General features: G+C 42.0%; 1 protein-coding gene and 1 long non-coding RNA gene across 4 annotated transcripts in view; one reads left to right on the plus strand and one right to left on the minus strand.

Moving 5' to 3' along the window:
- Positions 1–19,877, minus strand: part of DSE (dermatan sulfate epimerase) — a 73,974-nt gene that overhangs the window by 49,497 nt on the left and 4,600 nt on the right. The gene's annotated exons all lie outside the window — the stretch shown is intronic.
- Positions 1–19,877, plus strand: part of LOC127493158 (uncharacterized) — a 56,112-nt gene that overhangs the window by 5,695 nt on the left and 30,540 nt on the right. The gene's annotated exons all lie outside the window — the stretch shown is intronic.

The raw sequence follows: 19,877 nt of genomic DNA on the forward strand, positions 1-19,877 counted from the left end.
TGGGCCATCCTCCACTGCACTCCCGGGCCATAGCAGAGGGCTGGCCTGGAAGAGGGGCAACCGGGACAGAATCCGGCGCCCCGACCGGGACTAGAACCCAGTGTTTCGGCGCCACAAGGCAGAGGATTAGCCTATTGAGCTGCGGTGCCGGCTCACATTTCTTTTTTTTTCTTTTTTTTCTTTTTTTTTTTTGACAGAGTGGACAGTGAGAGAGAGAGAGAGAGAGAGAGAGAGAAAGGTCTTCCTTTTGCCATTGGTTCACCCTCCAATGGCCGCTGCGGCTGGTGCACCGTGCTGATCCGATGGCAGGAGCCAGGTGCTTTTCCTGGTCTCCCATGGGGTGCAGGGCCCAAGCACTTTGGCCATCCTCCACTGCACTCCCTGGCCACAGCAGAGAGCTAGCCTGGAAGAGGGGCAACCGGGACAGAATCCGGCGCCCCGACTGGGACTAGAACCTGGTGTGCTGGCGCCGCAAGGCGGAGGATTAGCCTAGTGAGCCGCGGCGCCAGCCCACATTCCTTCTTATACCAACACTGACAATTCTCTTTATAGGAGAATAAGTCATATAAATTAAGTTTTAAATGGCCACAAATAACCCCTGATATCAAGTCCGAGGGTTCCATCCCTCATTCTCCAGAGACTACCTGAGTAATTTAGTGGCAATCAAACAGAAGGGACAGTTTAGTAGCAGAGGTTTCCCTGGTGCATATCACTACAAAGCTAAGAACCATTAAGATCTGACCTTTGAGAGAAATGGTTGTCATTTAGAACATTAAAAAGAAGTAAAATCAGCTTCATTCTCATTGCAAAGAGAAAACAATACAGAGGTGAGAGTGTACAGTCACCAATGGGACTACTGGGGTACTTAATTTTGCTTACAGAAGAGGCAAAAGAGGGGCCAGCTCTGTGGCACAGAGGATTAAAGCCCCAGCCTGCAGTGCCGGCATCCCATATGGGCACCGGTTCGAGTCCTGGCTGATCCTCTTTTGATCCAGCTCTCTTCTATGGCCTGGGAAAGCAGTGAAAGACGGCCCACGTCCTTGGGGCCCTGCAACTGCATGGGAGACCCGGAGGAAGCTCCTGGCTCCTGGCTTTGGCTCAGCTCAGCTCTGGCCGCTGTGGTCATTTAGGGAGTGAACCAGCAGAATGGAAGACCTCTTTCTTTCTCTGGCTCTACCTCTCTCTGTAATTCTTTCAAATAAATAAAATAAATCTTTAAAAAAAAAAAAAAAAAGAGGCAAAAGAGAAAGTGAAATGGTCATCCTAACATGTTGTCAGAATTTTTGATTTTGGCATTATTTTTACAACAACTTAATACTGAGTATAATTTAAGTGTATGTTTTGTATCCTAAACTATATAAGTAGTAATTTAGGTAAGTCATGTTTTCTCATGTATTGTTATCCAGAATTAAAATGCTATCTTTGTATCTGTGTGGATATAAGAATTTCTGGTAAATATTAATTAATTCTAGTAATGTATTGAACAGCTGCTAAATCCAGGAATTATGCTAGGCATTGAAGATACAACGTGAAAAAAAAATACTATCCCCAACTGTAAATAAATATAGGGTACAAATTTAAGAAATTGATATTTCTGAGGTTTTTCAAAACTGTAGTACTTGTACAGCTCTGCCTGACAATAAAGATGAATCAGCATTCTCCCTTAGTCCAAAGCAATTTATTTAATCTCTTCTACCAGGACCCAAAAGAAAATTTGAAATCGTTTTTTTCCCCAAAACTTCACTAAAGAGTTAATAACCCAAGACTTTCTGGAAGAGTCTGAAGGACCAGCTATCACTTTCAAGGCAATAGCTTTAACTAGAAAACATACTTTTGTGGCATTGCTGGCTAAAAAAATAAATATATAAGGCACAGGAAAGAAGATAAATAAAGATAATGAAGTCAACAGCGAAACTGCAAATTTTAGTTTCAAATAGCAGCTAAATTGAACCATAAAATGCCCATGGAAACCTAAAGAAAATTTTCTTCCTGCCCATAGATTCATGAAGGCAGACTAATGAGGTGGTTTAGATGCCCGGCATGAGGGAACACAACGGCTTATTTCACCATGGTGTGACTTGGGACAAGCTATCTAAACCTATTTTTTCATTTAAAATGTTACTTATTGGGCTGGCGCTGTGGCACAATAGGTTAATCCTGTGCCTGGGATGCAGGCATCCCATATGGGCACTGGTTCTAGCCCCAGTTGTTCCTCTTCTGATCCAGCTGCCTGCTATGGTCTGGGAAAGCAGTAGAAGATGGCCCAGACACTTGGGCCCCTGCACCCTCCCTTGTGGGAGACCTGGAAGAAGCTTCTGGCTCCTGGCTTAGAATCGGCACAGCTTGGGCCATTGCAGCCATTTTGGGAGTGAACCAGGGGATGGAAGACCTTTCTTTTGTTGTTTTTTTTTTTTTTTTTTTTTTAAGATTTATTTATTTATTTGAAAGCCAGAGTTACACAGAGAGAAAAAGAGAGGCAGAGAGAGACAGGTCTCCCATCCACTGGTTCACGCCCCAGATGGCCGCAACAGCCGGAGCTGTGCCGATCCGATGCCAGGAGTCACAAGCTTCTTCCAGGTCTCCCACAAGGGAGGGTGCAGGGACCCAAGGACTTGGGCCATCTTCTACTGCTTTTCCAGGCCACAGCAGAGAGCCAGATCAGAAGTGGAGTAGCCAGGACTTGAACTGGCATCTATATAGGATGCCAGTACTGCAGGCAGAAGTGGCTAGGCCACAGTGCTGGCTCCTGGAAGGCCTTTCAGTCTCTCCCTCTATAATGTTTTGTGTTTTTTTTTTTTTTTTTAAAAAAAAGAACGCTACTTGTCTCATGGACTGGTTGGAGAGTATATGAAATCACACCTTTAACGCGTTTACCAAAAAATGCTAGTTATTATTTTCCTCCAAACATAATTAAGTGGTTGAAGGCACCAGCTGAAAACAGACTTCTGGGTTTGAACTTAGTGACACCGTATCCTTAGCCACAATCCTATCTTCTCCTAAAAATGGATAAAATAATAGTGCCCTTCTCAGAGAGTTTCTGAGATGATGAAATTAGCTGAGAACTTAAAGAGTAAGAGTGCCCAGGATGAGGAAAATCCTCAATTAATTCTAGCAGCCATTATCCCCATGAGAACACCCAGGTCAGTCCAACAAACAGGAAGTACCACATGACCCCAGGAGGAAGCACTCACAAAACTATCACCCAGACAATGTGATCTATAAGATAGGTACTAGGCATTGTTATTCACAAGCTTGCAGTCTCTTCAAGAGTCTAAAAATATCAACTATCTTGACAAGTATAAAGTACCCTGTCCAAAGGCTTCTCTTCTTTTTCCTGCTTATCTGTAAATTGTAATTTTAAGGCTACATATTCCAAGCAACTGAACACATCCACGGAAAAAAAATAAAGTCTTCAAGTATAGTACAATTTGTTCATCAACCAAAGTTTACACACAAAGATAAAGCTTACTCATATGCCATACAAGAGGGCTTTAAAATATTCATAGAAAATGGAATTAAAAGATAAGTCTATCTGGTGCAAAAAACAAAATTGAAACCTATATATATTCATATATGTGCTTACACAGTCCTAAATATAAAAACATCAGTCCAGTGTAACCAATGAAAAAATTACTTAACTTAAACATAATGTTTAAAAAAATCTGATGTTTGATCTAAATATATTTTCCACTTTCACAACTGGCAGTATACATTAATTTCCATTTGGCAATATATCTGTAATTTGTGAATAAAATGATCTTTAATTCAGTATCAACTACTCTCCTTCCTTTGACTTTTAGATAAATGACTTATTTTCTTACCAGTTTCTACAGTTAATTTTACATATCAACTTGACTGGGTCACCAGGTGTGCAGACATTGGTCACACATTACTTATGCTTGTATCTGCAGGTTTCCAGATGAGGTTAGCATTTGAAGTGGTAGAGTGTCCACTCCCAATGTGAGTGAGTTTCATCCAGTTCACTGAGAACCTGACTAAAACAAAAACGCAGCAGAAGCAAGAATTTTTCTCTCTGCTCCACTCGTTGAGCTGGGACACTGGTCTTCTCCTGTGTTCTGCCTGGGACTTACGCCTTCAGTGTCCTGATTCTCAGGCCTTCAGACTCAGGCTGGAACCACACCACCAGCCTTCCTGGGTCTCCAGCTTGCAGCTGGCAGATAATGATATTTCTTTTCCTCCACAATTGCATGAACCAATTCCCATAGAAGATCTCTTGCTAGATAGACAGCCATAAGATGCAGATATATAGACATTGGTTTCCTAAAGGTTGTTTCTCTCAAGAGCCCTGACTAATATACTAATTGAAACTCTCAGGCCAAGGCCTTTCTCAAAGACCTCTTAGAGAAACCTTTCTTGGTGCTTCCTCTTCATAATCCCTATATGGCATGGAACCCTCTTCTCTGATACTTTGAGGACTTACCTTTAGGGAAACCATATGCTCCTGCTTTTCTTTAATGTCTCTGGCAAACCCTCCTTAGTTTTTTTGCCAGAAAATAGGTCTTGCTATTATTAATAGCTATTGTGCAAAGCATAGCCATTTCATTATCCTATTTAATCTCCAAATTTTTGCACCAAAACACACTCACCTTTTTTTTTTTAAAGATTTACTTATTTGAAAGGCAGTGTTACAGAGAGGTAGATACAGGGAGAGAGAGAGAGAGGTCTTCCATTCATTAACTGGTTCACTCCCCAAATGGTCACAATGGCCAGGGCTGTGCCGATCCAAAGCCAGGAGCCAGGAGCTTCTTCCCACAAGGGAAGCCAGGTCTCCCACAAGGGTGCAGGAGCTCAAGCTGGATTGGAAGAGGAACAGCCAGGATATGAATCAGCACCCGTATGGGATGCTGGTGCAGCAGGTGGAGGTTTAGAGGGGCCACAGTGCTGGCCCCTCTTCCTCAATTTTTTAGACAAATCATTTAACTCCTGCTAGAATTACGAGTCTTGAGGCTGGTGTTGTTCTGTAATACGTTAAGCCACCATTTGCATTGCCAACAGCTTACATGGGTACAATTTCTAGTCCCAGCTGCTCCAGTTCCCTGCAAATGTGCCTGGGAAAGCAGCAGAAGATGGCCCAAGTATTTGGGCCCCTACCACCCATGTGAGAGACCCAGCACTCTGATATAGGATAGAGGAACCACAACAGGCAGTTTAAGAGGCTCCTGAATCCCAGATTCAGCCTGGCCTGTCCTAGCTGTGCCAGCCATTTGAGGAGTGAATCAGCAGATGGAAGATATTCTCTCTCTCTCTCTCTCTCTCTCTCTCTCTCTTTCTCTCTCTCTCTCTCTCTCTCAACCCTCCCTCTCTCCCTCCCTCTCTCTTTCCCTTCCCCCCCTCCCTGCCTCTCTCTCTACCTTTCAAATAAATAAATCTTAAAAAAAAAAAAAAAGAATCACAAGAGTCTTATCATAACACTATCCCAGCAGAAAAGAAAATGTGGTAATATTTTTCATCAAATTTTTCTCTTCATTCAACCTCTGCTTTTAAACAAAAATTACTTATCAATTTATGTGACAGGACAGAGAGAAAGAGCATATTCTCACTAGTTTACTTCCCAAAAGCCCACAACAACCAGGGCTAGGCCAGGACGAAACCACAGCAGAGAACTCAGTCTGTATCTCCAGCAAGGGAGGCAGGGAGCCATCCAGACAATGCCACCCCTATCACATCCTGGTTCAGTGACTCCAGCAACATGGCCCTTCTCAACCTGCTCCCCATGCTGGATGCCCTCAGGTTCGCCGCTGATGTCCGCTCCGCACGGAGCCTAAACTTTCATCAACATAGACTCTGGTGACAGCTGCTCCAAGCTCCACCTGAACTGGGGTTGGGGGGAAAAGCTGGGCGAGCCCTCAGGATGCTGTCGGATGCCCTGTCCAATGTGAGGATTTCCTGGGCAGGGTCTGCCTTTCCCAGCCTTGCTGCCCTGGGAGACCTACACTCCACTGGGAGTCTGGATGGACACACGGGCCAGACTTCGAAGCAGCCTCACTCAGTTCACATTCACACTTCATGGACACCCCAGACTGGGACAGGCTGAGGCCAAGAGAACGGAGCCAGTGTCTGGTGGAGAGGAAGGACTGGCCAGAGTGAGATACAGACATAACCATGACTCAGGAGGCTCAACGAGTAGCCAAGTCAGCTTTGTGGTGATTTGACATTTAAAAAAAAAAATCTTGAATAAAACTGAAAAAAAAAATTACCTGCTGCCTCACAGGGTATGCATTAGCAGGAAATTAGAATCCAGAGCAGAGCCAGGACTTGAACCCAAGCACTCTGATATAGGATGGGGGCATCACACCAGGCAGTTTAACCTTGAGGCTAAATACTTGCCCCAACTTTTGCTATTATGCTTTGATTTACACCCAGAAAAAAAATGATTCTGCTAAAAAAAAAAAAAGTTGCTATGAAGCAAAGGACGAAAACACTAGACTTCCATATGTTTTAAAGCCTCAGAAATTGTTCAAAAACCAAATACATATATAAAGCAAAAGACTTAAAGAAAGTCCGTGGGAAAGTAAATTACTATTATTTCAATTCATTTGATTAAAATGAAATTCTATTTATTGGATGACCGTATAAAGTGATGCTTTTATCACTACACATGAAGCTGTTTTTCATTTCTTATATTTAAGCATTTTTCCATTTTTTCAGTTTTCACAAACTCTTTTTTTTTTTATAGGCACAGTTAGACAGTGAGAGAAAGAAACAAAGGGAAAGGTCTTCCTTCCAGTGGTTCACCTCTCAATGGTTGCTACAGCCGGCGCGCTGCGCCGATCTGAAGCCAAGAGCCAGGTGTTTCTCCTGGTCTCCCAAGCGGGCACAGGGCCCAAGCTCTTGGGCCATCCTCCACTGCCTTCCCGGGCCACAGCAGGGACCTGGACTGGAAGAGGAGCAACTGGGACAGAATCCGGTGCCCCGACCAGGACTAGAACCTGGGGTGCCGGCGCCGCAGGCAGAGGATTAGCCTAGTGAGCCATGGCACTGGCCTACATACTCTTTCTTTCTTTTGCTATCTTTCTCATTCTCAAACATTCTTAAGTATACTTTTGTTTTAGATTTTCATTTCTGCCTTATAGATCACCATTCTTCAGCATCAAAATTCCTAGGTACTTTCCAAACATCTTCCTCTGAATCATAATCAAACATAAAATACCACAGATTTGGTTTGTAAAGCCATGTTACACAGTTGTAACTAACCCAAAAATGCAAGCACTGCCTTTTCAGACTTCCCATCTCAGTTCCTGGCAACCAATCCTGGCAGCAATTTAGGGCAAATCCCCTCTCCTTTCCTCACTTCCCATCTTCTTCTCCCTATGCAAACCATCAGCAAATTCTGTTGGTTCTACCTCCAATCCATGCAGAATCCAGCCACTTTCACCACCAAAATTACAGCCTAAGCCATGACACGTCTTGCCTGTAACAGCCTTCAAGCTAGTCTGCCTGCCTTCACTCTCACCTCCCGATGATCATATGAGCCGGAGGAATCTTGTTCAATCATAATTCAGATAACGTCACTGCTCTGTTTAAAATCCTCCTCATTCAAAGTAAACATCAAAGTCCTGACAACAGCTCTCAAGGCACTATATAGGCTGACCAGGTTACCTATCAGCCTTCGTCTACAATGTCTCTTACTTTCTTTTTCACTCTCTTATTCTCACTGTCCTACTTCTGTACACATGAACCTATATTTCCTTTTTTTTTTTTTTTTTAACAGGCAGAGTGGACAGTGAGAGAGAGAGAGACAGAGAGAAAGGTCTTCCTTTGCCGTTGATGAACCTATATTTCTTAGCACTTGTTCTTAGCACCTGTACACTAGCATTCTCTCATTCTCTCTAGAACGCTTACTCCTAAATTTCCACATGACTTGCTCACTCTCCAAGTGTTTGCTCAACCATCACTTTCTCAGTGAGGTCAGCAGCACTCACTTTTATATAAAGGAGATCCTTACCCAGCCCATGACCACTATCTCCTAACTCTCTTCTTGATTTTACTTTTCTTCATGGCACTAATGAACCTCTAACCTACCATGCAATTTACTTAACTTGTCTCGTGGACCTGGTTCCCCAAACAGAATCTAAGCTCCAGGAGGGCTCTTTGCTAGGTCCTCATCACCAAGTGCCAAACATTTAAAAAAAACTCAAAAATTATTTACTGGATGGATAAATTTAATTATATGTCAAGATGCAAGCTTTAAGTACTCAAAGATAATAAGAAATATAACTATACAGCTACATAACTACATGAGAAGCAGCAATAAAAATTCTGAGTACCAAGATAAACCATTTGGAGATAAAAATGTACTACAATGCTTGAACCTTTAGGCAATGATCAGTTTACTGAGAGCTATATTCACAGCTAATGCCTTCCCAAGCCTCCCTGAGGCACAAGACTCTCAGTAAGTCCACCCCAGACTGCCTTTACACCCTAGGCTTGCCATGTTATCACTAACAGGCCAACCATGCAGTCCACTGGTAGATTTCACAAGTCTTCTTCGGGTCTTTTCCTAAATGCCACTTCAAAATGTTCAGTCCATGTTACATGTGATTAGACATGCTACTCCTCTTCCTTGGAACCATATAGGACTTGCTTTTCTGCTGGATGATGGTTTTGGGGGCTAAGACTTTTATTTATTTTATTATAATGTGAAATTTAATGTGATTTCCTTCATTTCTCCCACTTCTAACCATATTCCCAAGGATTATTATAGTTTAGTGGTTCAATATAAGGGCTTTATTGCAAATTTTGCAATAAAATGTTGCAAAGAAAATACTGCAAATTTTTAAAAACTATATTGCTAACTTTTATTGCATCTAGAGAATTAAAAACAGTAAGAATGCGCTTTCATTATTATTTCTTCTACACCAACACCATTCTTATTATTTTGTGCTAAAAATCTTTTTATGGTAAATATTTATAGATCTATCTATAAAGTGTTACTTCACAATGCCATATAAAGAAAAACTTTACTAGACTTCTGCAAACTACATACACTATGCAAGAAAAGAAAATAATTCCTGAATTGATGACCATGGATCCATAAGACAAAAAACATGCTCCTATATAAACATTTCAACCCAATTTCATATCTGTACAATGAGGATAGAAATGTCTATGTTACAGGACTACAGGAAAGATTAGTAACAGTAGGAGCAAGATGTCCACAGCCTTATCTGTCATATAAAAGATACTTAATAGCTATGCTTACTTTTAAAAAATAAATAAATATTCAGAGTCTGAAACACAGCTAGGTATTTAATGTTTATGTCTGTGCACACAACACAGTTATGAATTTAGAACTCCATATCTGTACCCTCATTTTGGTGAATCAACTGTCCATGTGCATTTGGTCTTTAGCATCTTACTCTCGCTGTTCTAGCATCAGTTTCTGCATCTAGGCATACACCTTTCACCTGTATACTTCTCTATCCAGACACTGACAGCCACCCTGCCCACTCCACCCCGTCTCTATTCATAGCCACACTCTGCCTAGCTATTTCCTTTGTTCAAATCTGAGGAATGCCTTTTTGTCCATGCTGCAGAAAATTCCCTTTTGTACCATTCTTCCTTTTCAAGTTTACTTCTTATGTCCTGTCCTAAATGGATGTGAAGACTAGATCACCACCTTGCAAGTGATTCTTGAGTTTAAAATGGGGCAGACTGGCACAGGGAGGTGTCAGAACACTTCAAAATCAAAGATTTTATGAAGTAACTGACCCTTATAGTGACATCTTATCCTCTGTTGTACTTTCCCATGGAGGCCAGATCCCATATTATCCCGACTGACAAGCTTCAATTCCTGGAGACACCTTGGTTCTCTGAGTGCCTCTCTAGCAGTGACTCTCTTGAGACTTTCATCATTTGAAATCACCATTTGTCTATATAGTATTTTCAATCCTCACAGGTAATTTCCACCACTTTGTGGGTATTTCCAGCTTCCTCAGTGACTTCAGGAATCTCAGTCATATTTGTTCACTTAACAAAATCTCTACCATAAGCCTGCAAGGCAACAATTTTTATCTTATTACATTGCTCCAATCCTACCAACTCAATCTCTAATTGACTTGGCAGTAAAAGCCTTACCATAGATACTTTAAGAGTCTCGCTCTTTTTTCCAAAAATATTCATTTCTTTCTTTATTACTAATACTCTGGAACAGTGACATCCAAATCTACAGAGAAGATGGAATGTCCATGCTGCTATAATGCTTCCACATTTACCTTAATATCCTATTTCTAACCTCAAATAGAAGTCACAGAAGTCCATATTGGAAAAAAGGAAGCAAGGTGCAAGATCTTTCCAGGAAAGGAGGAGCATACATCCCAGAGCTCTCTGTACCATGTCCATTTCCATGGCTATCCAAGGAATGATGCAGGTCCAGACACACGGGAGGCAGAAGAGTCAAGGCAGCTCAGTAGCCAATTATCATATTAACCTACAGATTCCTTTTTTTTTTTCTATAATCCTTTTGGCACACTATGGCCTTATGTGATAGACCCAAAAGTCCTGACTTGAAGTCTGTTATGGTTTGAATTCTATCATAACCTCCAATACCTCCTAATGTTACCTAAACTGAATGTGGGTCCCAGAAATTTGAAAATAGACAACAGAGAATACCATATGAATATGAACATAGAGATGGAAGACAGTTGTGAAGCCAAAAATTCAAAAGATGGCCAGAAACTACCAGAAGTGTAGAAAGGAATAGAACGGCTTCCCCTTCATAGCCTCAGAAGGAGCTAACCTGCTGACCTTGACTTTGGTTCCAACCTCTAGCACTATAAGACAATAAATATCTTTTTATTAACAGAAAGCTTTTATTTAATAAATATAACTTTCTTAAGTACAACTTCTGGATTATGGTGGTTCTTCCCCCATACCTGCCCTCCCATCTCCTACTTCTTCTCCCATCCCATTCTTCATTGATTCATTTTTAATTACCTTTATATACAGAAGATCAACTCTATACTAAGTAAAGATTTCAAGTTTGCACCTACACACACACACACACACACACACACACACGAGTATAAAGTACCATTTGCAGACTAGTTGTACTGTTAATTCACATAGTACAAAACATTAAGGACAGAAGGAGCAAGTACAGAGTGACTCCTGCTGCTGATTTAACAACTGACACTCTTATTTGCCAAACTGGCCTGACCAGGAGAGTGCAATCTGGAAGTGACTCAACCTGGCCTGCCAGGCAGTGAGGCAGCTGCAGGTTGTAGAGAGGGAGAAGATGGGGAGGTCAGGTGGGGATGAGGGGTGTGATCTGCTGGGCAGAGGGAGAGACTTTTGAGAACTCAGGGGCAGGTCAGGATGGACTCTGGGGGACTGACTATCTCCAGGCCCCTCCCGGCAGGGGCAGGAGTGGGCAGGGGCTAACCTAGTTCTCCCCCTCAGAATCAGGCTTTCTTTGTCAGACAGAAGGGCAGAATGGGAAGGAGCAGCTGATTGCTGGCATGTGTCCATGGTTGATGTGAGCAACTGGTGGGCTGGGGGAGACTCTGAGGGGCTTAATGGGAGTGGTGGTCTGACCAGGGCTGAGAACAGGGGACAGAGACCTTGTTCCTTGATTTTCCTATTTCACCCACCCACACTCACACCACGTCTTGGCACATGGGCCCCTGGAAGGACAGACACGGGAGCTTCTGGCGGCAGTGTTCACACCACAGAGGGAGCCTCTACAATGACACCAGGAATGGTGAGGACCAGCATACACTCACTTGTTTTGTTCAACAGCCATGTGGCCAGGCAGTCTGTTATATGCCTTGAAGTGGACACAGACCCTTCCCAAAGGGGCTCATAGTGCAGTGGGGGAAATGGACAAAGAAGCTGACACAGGAAGAGTCATAAAAGAGGAAGGAAGGGGCCGGTGCTGTGACGCAGCTGGTTAACGCCCTGGCCTGAAGCGCCGGCATCCAATACGGGCTCCAGTTCTAGTCCCGGCTGCTCCTCTTCTGATCCAGCTCTCTGCTGTGACCTGGGATAGCAGTGGGAGACCCAGAGGAAGTTCCTGGCTCCTGGCTTCAAATCAGCGCAACTCCAGCCATTGCGGCCATCTAGGGAGTGAACCAGCAGATGGAAGTCCTCTCTCTCTCTCTCTGTCTCTACCTCTCTCTCTGTAACTCTTTCAAATAAATAAAATAAATCTTTAAAAAAAAAAAAAAAAAACAGGAAGGAAGGCAACTGCTTTGGGTCCTACCCTAGCTCCACCACTTAACGGTCAGTGGTCAGTGTAGGTTCCCTCTCCCTCTCCTCCTGCCCTCTCCCCCTCTCACCCCTCTGCTTCTTCATTTGTAATGGATACTTGCCTCATCTGGGGAGTGAATCAGCAGATGGAAGACCTCTCTCTCTCTCTCTCTCTCTGCCTCTCCTTCTCTCTGTGTAACTCCGACTTTCAAATAAAATAAATAAATCTTAAAAAAAAAAAAAACAGAATTGACACTCTTATTTATGACATCAGTGATCACCCAAGGCTCCCACCACAAGCTGCCAAGGTCATGGAAGCCTCCTGAGTCCACAAACTCTGACATTTCTTAGACAAGCCCATAATCGAAATGGAGGTTCTCTTCTCCTTTCAGAGAAAGGTACCTCCTTCTTTGATAGTCCCCTCTTTCCACCTGGATCTCACTCACAGAGATCTTTCCTGTAGGTCATTTTTTGCCAGTGTCTTGGCTTTCCATGCCTGAAATGTTCTTGTGGGCTTTTTAGCCAGATCCGAATGCCTTAAGGGCTGATTCTGAGGCCAGAGTGCTGTTTAGGGCATTTGTCATTCTATGAGTCTGCTACGTGTCCTGTTTCCCATGTTGAATCGTTCTCTCCTTTTTAACTCTATTAGTTATTGTTAGCAGACACTTGGTCTTATTTATGTGATCCCTTTGACACTCAATCCTAGCTTTATGATCAGTTATGAACTTCAACTAATCACATTAACCAGTAAGATGCCATTAGTACCTGCCAACTTAATGGGATTTGGAGTCCCGTGGCAAGTTTTTAGCTTTACTCTTAAAGGTAAGTCTGAGGGAACCTGTGCCAAACTGTAAATCTCCTCTCTCTATTATTCCCACTCTTATTTTTAACAGGGATCAATTTTCAATTGGATTTAAACACCTAAGAATAATTAGGTATTAAGTAAAGAGTTCAACCAATGGTATTATGTAGAAAAAGAAAATACTAAAAAGAATAAAATAGTAAGCTGTTCCTCAACAGTCAAGACAAGGGCTGATCAAGTCATTGCTTCTCATAGTGTCAGTTTCACTTCTACAGGTTTCCTTTTCAGTGCTCAGTTGTCACAAATCAGGGAGAACATATGATATTTGTCCCTTTGGGACTGGCTTATTTCACTCAGCATGATGTTTTCCACATTCCTCCATTTTGTTGCAAATGACCAGGTTTCTTTTTTTCCCACTGTATAGTATTTCATAGAGTACATATTCCATAATTTCTTTATCCAGTCTTCCATTGATGGGCATTTAGGTTGATTCCAGGTCTTAGCTATTGTGAATTGAGCTGCAATACACACTGAGGTGCAGATAGCTCTTTTATTTCATTTCCCTTGGGTAAATTCCAAGGAGTAGGATGGCTGGGTCGTATGGAAGAGCTATATTCAGATTTCTGAGGTATCTCCAAACATGACAGTAAATATCTTTACATAAGTTACCCAGTTCATTGTACTTTCTTATGGCTGTCCTAGCTAATGAATACAGAGTGCTGGCTCTATATTCTCATTTTTAAAGTAGGCATTGTAGTACTCATCATGTATTCACCAATAAATAATATATATAAGTGCTTAGCAATACAAAAAGTTACATATTTCACAGATTAACTCACGTAATCCTTACCACAGTCCCAGAGCTATTAATACAATCAATCACTTTTTAACACTCAGAATAAGTGAGATCAATTATGTCATTCACCCAAAGTCACACAGAAAGTAAAAGGGCCAAGATACAAATCCAGGCAGTCTAACCAAAAATAACTATGAAGTTACTATCTTTACAGTAGCCATCTTTTACATACAGCTTTTCACAAATTAGTCACCAGCACCATATCACTTCCTGACCTAAAAGCTTGCTTACCTCAGCAAACTGAACAAGCCTTTCATCCAAAAGCTTCCACAATGTAGCTCTGCCCCACCTTTCCTCCCTTCAGACTTACCAACACCTCTTTGCTTAATTTTGCTCTTTATTCCCAATACACTCTCTTTCACAGGGTTTCCTCTCTATTGGCAGCATACACAACAAGGTACTTTTCTCGTTCAAAAAATACATGCTCTTTAATGAAGCCTTCCCTGGCAACCCATTCATAGGTAGTCTTCCCCACGAACCCATCCATCCATTGCTCAATGTTTTGTGAGAATTCAGGGATGGTGTCAGCCTTGAAGGTGCTTATATCATCTTTCAAGATAATGAAATACATAAAATACACAAATCACTGAAATAAAAGGTAGTACGTTTGCATCATAATGACAAAGTGCATTGCAATGTGCATAAGAGAATTAGCATTTTTGGCTGTGATGAAGAAGGAAGAATGCATTGAGGAGGCAGAATGTGAACTGCGCCTTAAAGAAGGGTCAGTGAGAATATTTACAACTGTTTCTACTACATGGTATAGTTAGTGTTAATTATATGCACACTGAGTTACTTGAAGATACATATTCACCTCCTGTCTCATTTTTATTGCTTTACCCTCTCTGGATCCAGAAGGGACATGAAGCAGATCTCTCCTACTCAGGTACAAGCTGTTACAAGGCAAGGTCTTAGTTGTCTATTTCCTGTAGTGTCAAGCACCACTGACTACATGCAACACAGTCCTTCAAACACTTTGTGGGGGGGGCCAGCAGTGTGGCGTTATGGTATAGGGGGTAACGCTGTAATACCATATGGGATGCTGGTTCATGTCCCAGCTGCTCCACTTCTGATCCATCTCCCTGCCAATGGCCTGGGAATAGCAGCAGCAGATGGCCCAAGTGTTTGGGCCCTTGCTACCCACGTGGGAGACCTGGATGAAGCTCCTGGCTCCTGGTTTTGGCCTGGCCCAGTCTTGGCTATTCGTGCCATCTAGGGAGTAAATCAGTGGATGGACGATCTCGACCTTCCTTCCCCTCCCCGTCTGCCTCTCTGTAACTCTCCCTTTCAAATAAATAAATAAATCTTTAATGAAAAAAAATCTCATAGTAGATACTCAAATAGCATTTGTTAATTTGCATTTCATAAAGAACAATTCTTAGTAAGCCATACTAAGCCTAAAAATTTTCACGGTGAAAATGACAGGACCCTGGCCGGCGCCACGGCTCACTAGCTAATCCTCCGCCTTGCAGCGCCGGCACACGGGGTTCTAGTCCCAGTCGGGGCGCCGGATTCTGTCCTGGTTGGCGCCAGATTCTTCCCCGGTTGCCCCTCTTCCAGTCCAGCTCTCTGCTGTGGCCAGGGAGTGCAGTGGAGGATGGCACAAGTGCTTGGGCACTGCACCCCATGGGAGACCAGGAGAAGCACCTGGCTCCTGCCATCGGATCAGCGCAGTGCACCGGCCGCAGCACGCCGGCCGCGGCAGCCATTGGAGGGTGAACCAATGGCAAAGGAAGACCGTTCTCTCTGTCTCTCTCTCTCACTGTCCACTCTGCCTGTCAAAAAATAAAAAAAGAAAAAACAAAAAAAAAGAAAATGACAGGACCCTAATACAACATTTGGGTAATAGAATGAAAATGACCAGAACAATATTTGTTTCTTTAGGAAAACAAAATAGATCTTTCTATTTCATGCTAGTGTTTAAGAAGGGATAAAAAGCAACAGATTAACTTTTATTTTGCTCCCTATTTCTCTTGGGTTCTAATTAGTTCCAAGAGGCTCTAACATATAGAAGATTTAAAGTAAATGAAGAAAAGCCCAAGAATAATCTCACAACTAAAGAGGTCAGGTAAAGACACTGTACCTAAGATGATGTTGCAGGTTTCCAGTGCTTCCACAAATCAGTTTCCTTTAGGAAGGGTAATTGTGAAAAACATTTCAAAACTACTTTAAAACTTCAGGCTATAAAACTAAGTTGAAACACTTAATTCTGGAGCCGGTGCTGTGGTGCAGCGGGTTAAAGCTCTGGCCTGATGCGCCGGCATCCCATATGGGCACCAGTTCTAGTCCCGGCTGCTCCTCTTCCAACCCAGCTCTCTGCTATGGCCTGGGAAAGCAGCAGAAGATGGCCAAGTCCTTGGGCCTCTGCACCCATGTGGAAGACCCGGAGGAGGCTCCTGGCTCCTGGCTTTGGATTGGCACAGATCCAGCTGTTTAGGCCATCTGGGGAGTGAACCAGCGGATGGAAGACTTCTCTTTCTGTCTCTACCTCTCTCTATAACTCTTTCAAATAAATAAAATAAATCTTTTTTAAAAAAATAAGAAACACTGATTTCTAACTTCTCAAGACACTGACTTTAGTGATCTGCATTTCTTACCATATCCCAAGCCACTGACTGTCAGTTCAGGATGCATTTTCCAATACCTTTTCCTGTGTCAAGCCTGCTTTTAAGATATTACTTCTGAACTACTGCCTGATTTAACACTGAGAAAAAAATAAAACCACTGGCCTAAATCCATGGGACCAATTTTCTTAGAGTCTATCTTCCTAAAGAAAATGAAACAAAGTTCACATTGTTTCTATAAATACCACCACCATCATCATCATTATTACTATCATAACTGCTAACCACAAACACTAATATGAGAAGGTTGGTATATGAGAGATGTTTCTAGGTGCTTTCTGATATGGGTGACCTAACCACATGACTGATGGATGCCCCACACATATGGTCATGTCATCACTGAGACCCTTTCCCTCCTGCTGTCAGTCTGGTTCTACCATAGAAAATAGGGCAGAGAAGGGTTAAGACATAAATGAAAGTCTAAATGGAATACCACCGACTGGTTATAAGATTATTTTTCACAGATTTTTCTAAAATATGGAAATACAGATGGGATCTAAGGTAGAGCAGAAGTGATGATGTTTATTTTGACTGAGGCAATCACATATATTATCACATTTCACATACATGTTATACATATATCAATTCATGTTATGTATTTGAATATATGTAATCTCCGACATTAAATGGTTACAAAAACATTCAAAAAATGTGGAGAAAAGTTGGAGGAGAAAGCATTCAGCTTGAAGATGGGAGTTTTGTTCACACTGACCTGAATGGAAACGCTGAAGGAACTGCATATGTGATGAACAGTTAACCTATCAATAAATATTTTGTAATAAAAAGGACTATGTAGAAACTGTAAAGGTACCTTGTATTCAAATCACTGAAACTGATCATTTCTTCCACATAGGAATATTAAATTATTTTTTAATTTCTAAGATTTTCAAATTCAGATAAGCGTTAAGTCAGAAAATTAGAGTCCCAGAGACAAATTCTTAACATCTCTTTAAGACCCTCATTTAAATCTTTATAAACAGAAAAGAATTCAAAAGTGTCCTTCAGAAATCAGAAAAACTTCCCTGTCTTTAGCATAAATCCCTCTTGATGCTGGCTTTAAGTCCATTTCCCCTTCTTTCTCTTCAGGGAAGATGGAAAACAGCTGTTCAACATTCTCTTTCAGGCTACTTTTTCCTTCCTGCCAGGCCCACCCCCACTTGGGAGAACTGTAAACACTGCAGGTGATTCTAAAATCCAGCTGGCTCCTGCCTGATTATCCACGGACCTGGTCAGCCTGCCCCATTCATAGCTCCCAAAATTATATCATTAGACTGTAAAGGTCCCAAGAAAAGGTTTTTCCCAGAATTTGTGAAATTCTAGAAATCCATCACCTGTAGCCTGTCCTCAGTTATTTACAAACAACAAAATTTGCAGGGCCTCAAGAAAAGTCCTGTCAGGACTGTCTAGGAGGTAGGCAGCTGCAGTCTTTACTGCTCTGCGTGACAGGACGTGGAGTGCACCAAGGCGTGAAACATCTTTAAACTACTTAGTGATTTTTATCATGCAGTTCTTGAATTTCCTGTCACTGATGCAACTTTCTGGATGTAAGTAACTTAGAAATGCAACAACAGGGGCCAGCGTTGTGGCTCAGAGGGTTAAGCTGCCACCTGCGACGCTGGCATCCCACTCGCGTGCTGGTTCGATTCCTGGCTGCTCCACTTTCCATCCTGCTCCCTGCTAATGGCCTGGGAAATACAGCAGAAGATGACTCAAGTGTTTGAGCCCCTGCACTCAGACCGCAATGAAGTTCCTGGCTTCATGCTGGCCAACCCCTGGCCACTATGACCATCTTGGAGGTGAACTAACAGAGGGAAGACCTCTCTCTGTCTCTCCCTCTCTCTCTGTAGCTCTTTCAAATAAAAAATAAATCTGAAAAAAAAAAAGAGAAATGCAACTACAACTCTTTCAATATTTCAATCTAAAAGACATCCATTTCCAGTTAATACTTTAAATGAGAAATTCATGTTGAATTCATGACATTATATGCCGATTACTACATTTTACACCAAAATTTATGTAGGCAACACTAATGTTGCTAAGTCCTACTTCAGGAATTGCTAACAAACATCCTCATTTTTCTTGCATGAGCCATTTGACAGCAACAATAAAGTCAGTATTTGCCTGTGTATTTCATCAATAAAAATATTATAGACCCACAACTTGGTGAGCCCATTTCCTTTACAAATTCATTTTAACAGTTATGAAATGCTGACTCAACTTTGTTGTGGGATAGCTTCCAAATGCACTAAATGCCTACTGCTTAGTAGCTAAGTGTGTTATACACAAGAAAAATGCAAAAGTTATGATTTAATCAACACATAGAAGTTTACAATTCTATGGCATCTGTATGTGCAATTAATATTTCAAATGAAAAGATTTAAAGGACAGCTTTTTAAACTGACTATGGACCTAGTCATTTTCTACTAAAATAACATAAATGTTCATTTAAACACACCTAGGATTTTTACTATTATAATCCTGCTTTCTTTTACACTAGGTTGAGGAGAAGGAAGGCACTGTTAGCTCTCAATTTTTTTTTTTTTTTTTTAACAGGCAGAGTGGACAGTGAGAGAGAGAGAGACAGAGAGAAAGGTCTTCCTTTTGCCGTTGGTTCACCCTCCAATGGCCGCCCCGGCCAGTGCACTGCGCTGATCTGATGGCAGGAGCCAGGTGCTTCTCCTGGTCTCCCATGGGGTGCAGGGCCCAAGGACTTGGGCCATCCTCCACTGCACTCCCGGGCCACAGCAGAGAGCTGGCCTGGAAGAGGGGCAACCGGGACAGAATCCGGCGCCCCGACCTGGACTAGAACCCGGTGTGCCGGCGCTGCAAGGCGGAGGATTAGCCTAGTGAGCCGTGGCGCCGGCCTCCTCAATTTTAATTTTACTCAAAAAGGTGGGGATTTTTGGCATGCAGACACATACATTCAGTTGCAAACTCATTCTGACCCCATGGAGGACAAAGCAGATGAACACAAATAAACCACAATGCATATGTCATATGTACATAATGGTAACCTAACTACATTCCTGTTATATTCTTTGTAACAAGACTGCATTTACTTAATGGTTTTAACTAATCCAAAACATAAATTGCCAAAGCAAATAACCCTTACAACTAGAATTTTTTTACAGCTTCTACATACAGTACTTCAAAAAATTTGTGGAAAATAGAATTAAAAGATAAATTTGCTTTACAGAAAAAAAATTGAAATCCACCTACAGAAGGGTCTTCAAAAAGTCTGTGGGGAAATGTTGCATTATTCAAATTTTTGCATGAAAATAAACTTAATTTCATTTTTTCACAAGCAGAAGTACTTTCATATTACTAAAAAAGTCAATTCTGTTCTTTCAGAATTGCTTACCAATATGTGTTGAGATCATTAATT

The sequence above is a fragment of the Oryctolagus cuniculus genome, chromosome 5 (genome assembly GCF_964237555.1).
Source record: "Oryctolagus cuniculus chromosome 5, mOryCun1.1, whole genome shotgun sequence".
Lineage (NCBI taxonomy): Eukaryota > Metazoa > Chordata > Mammalia > Lagomorpha > Leporidae > Oryctolagus > Oryctolagus cuniculus.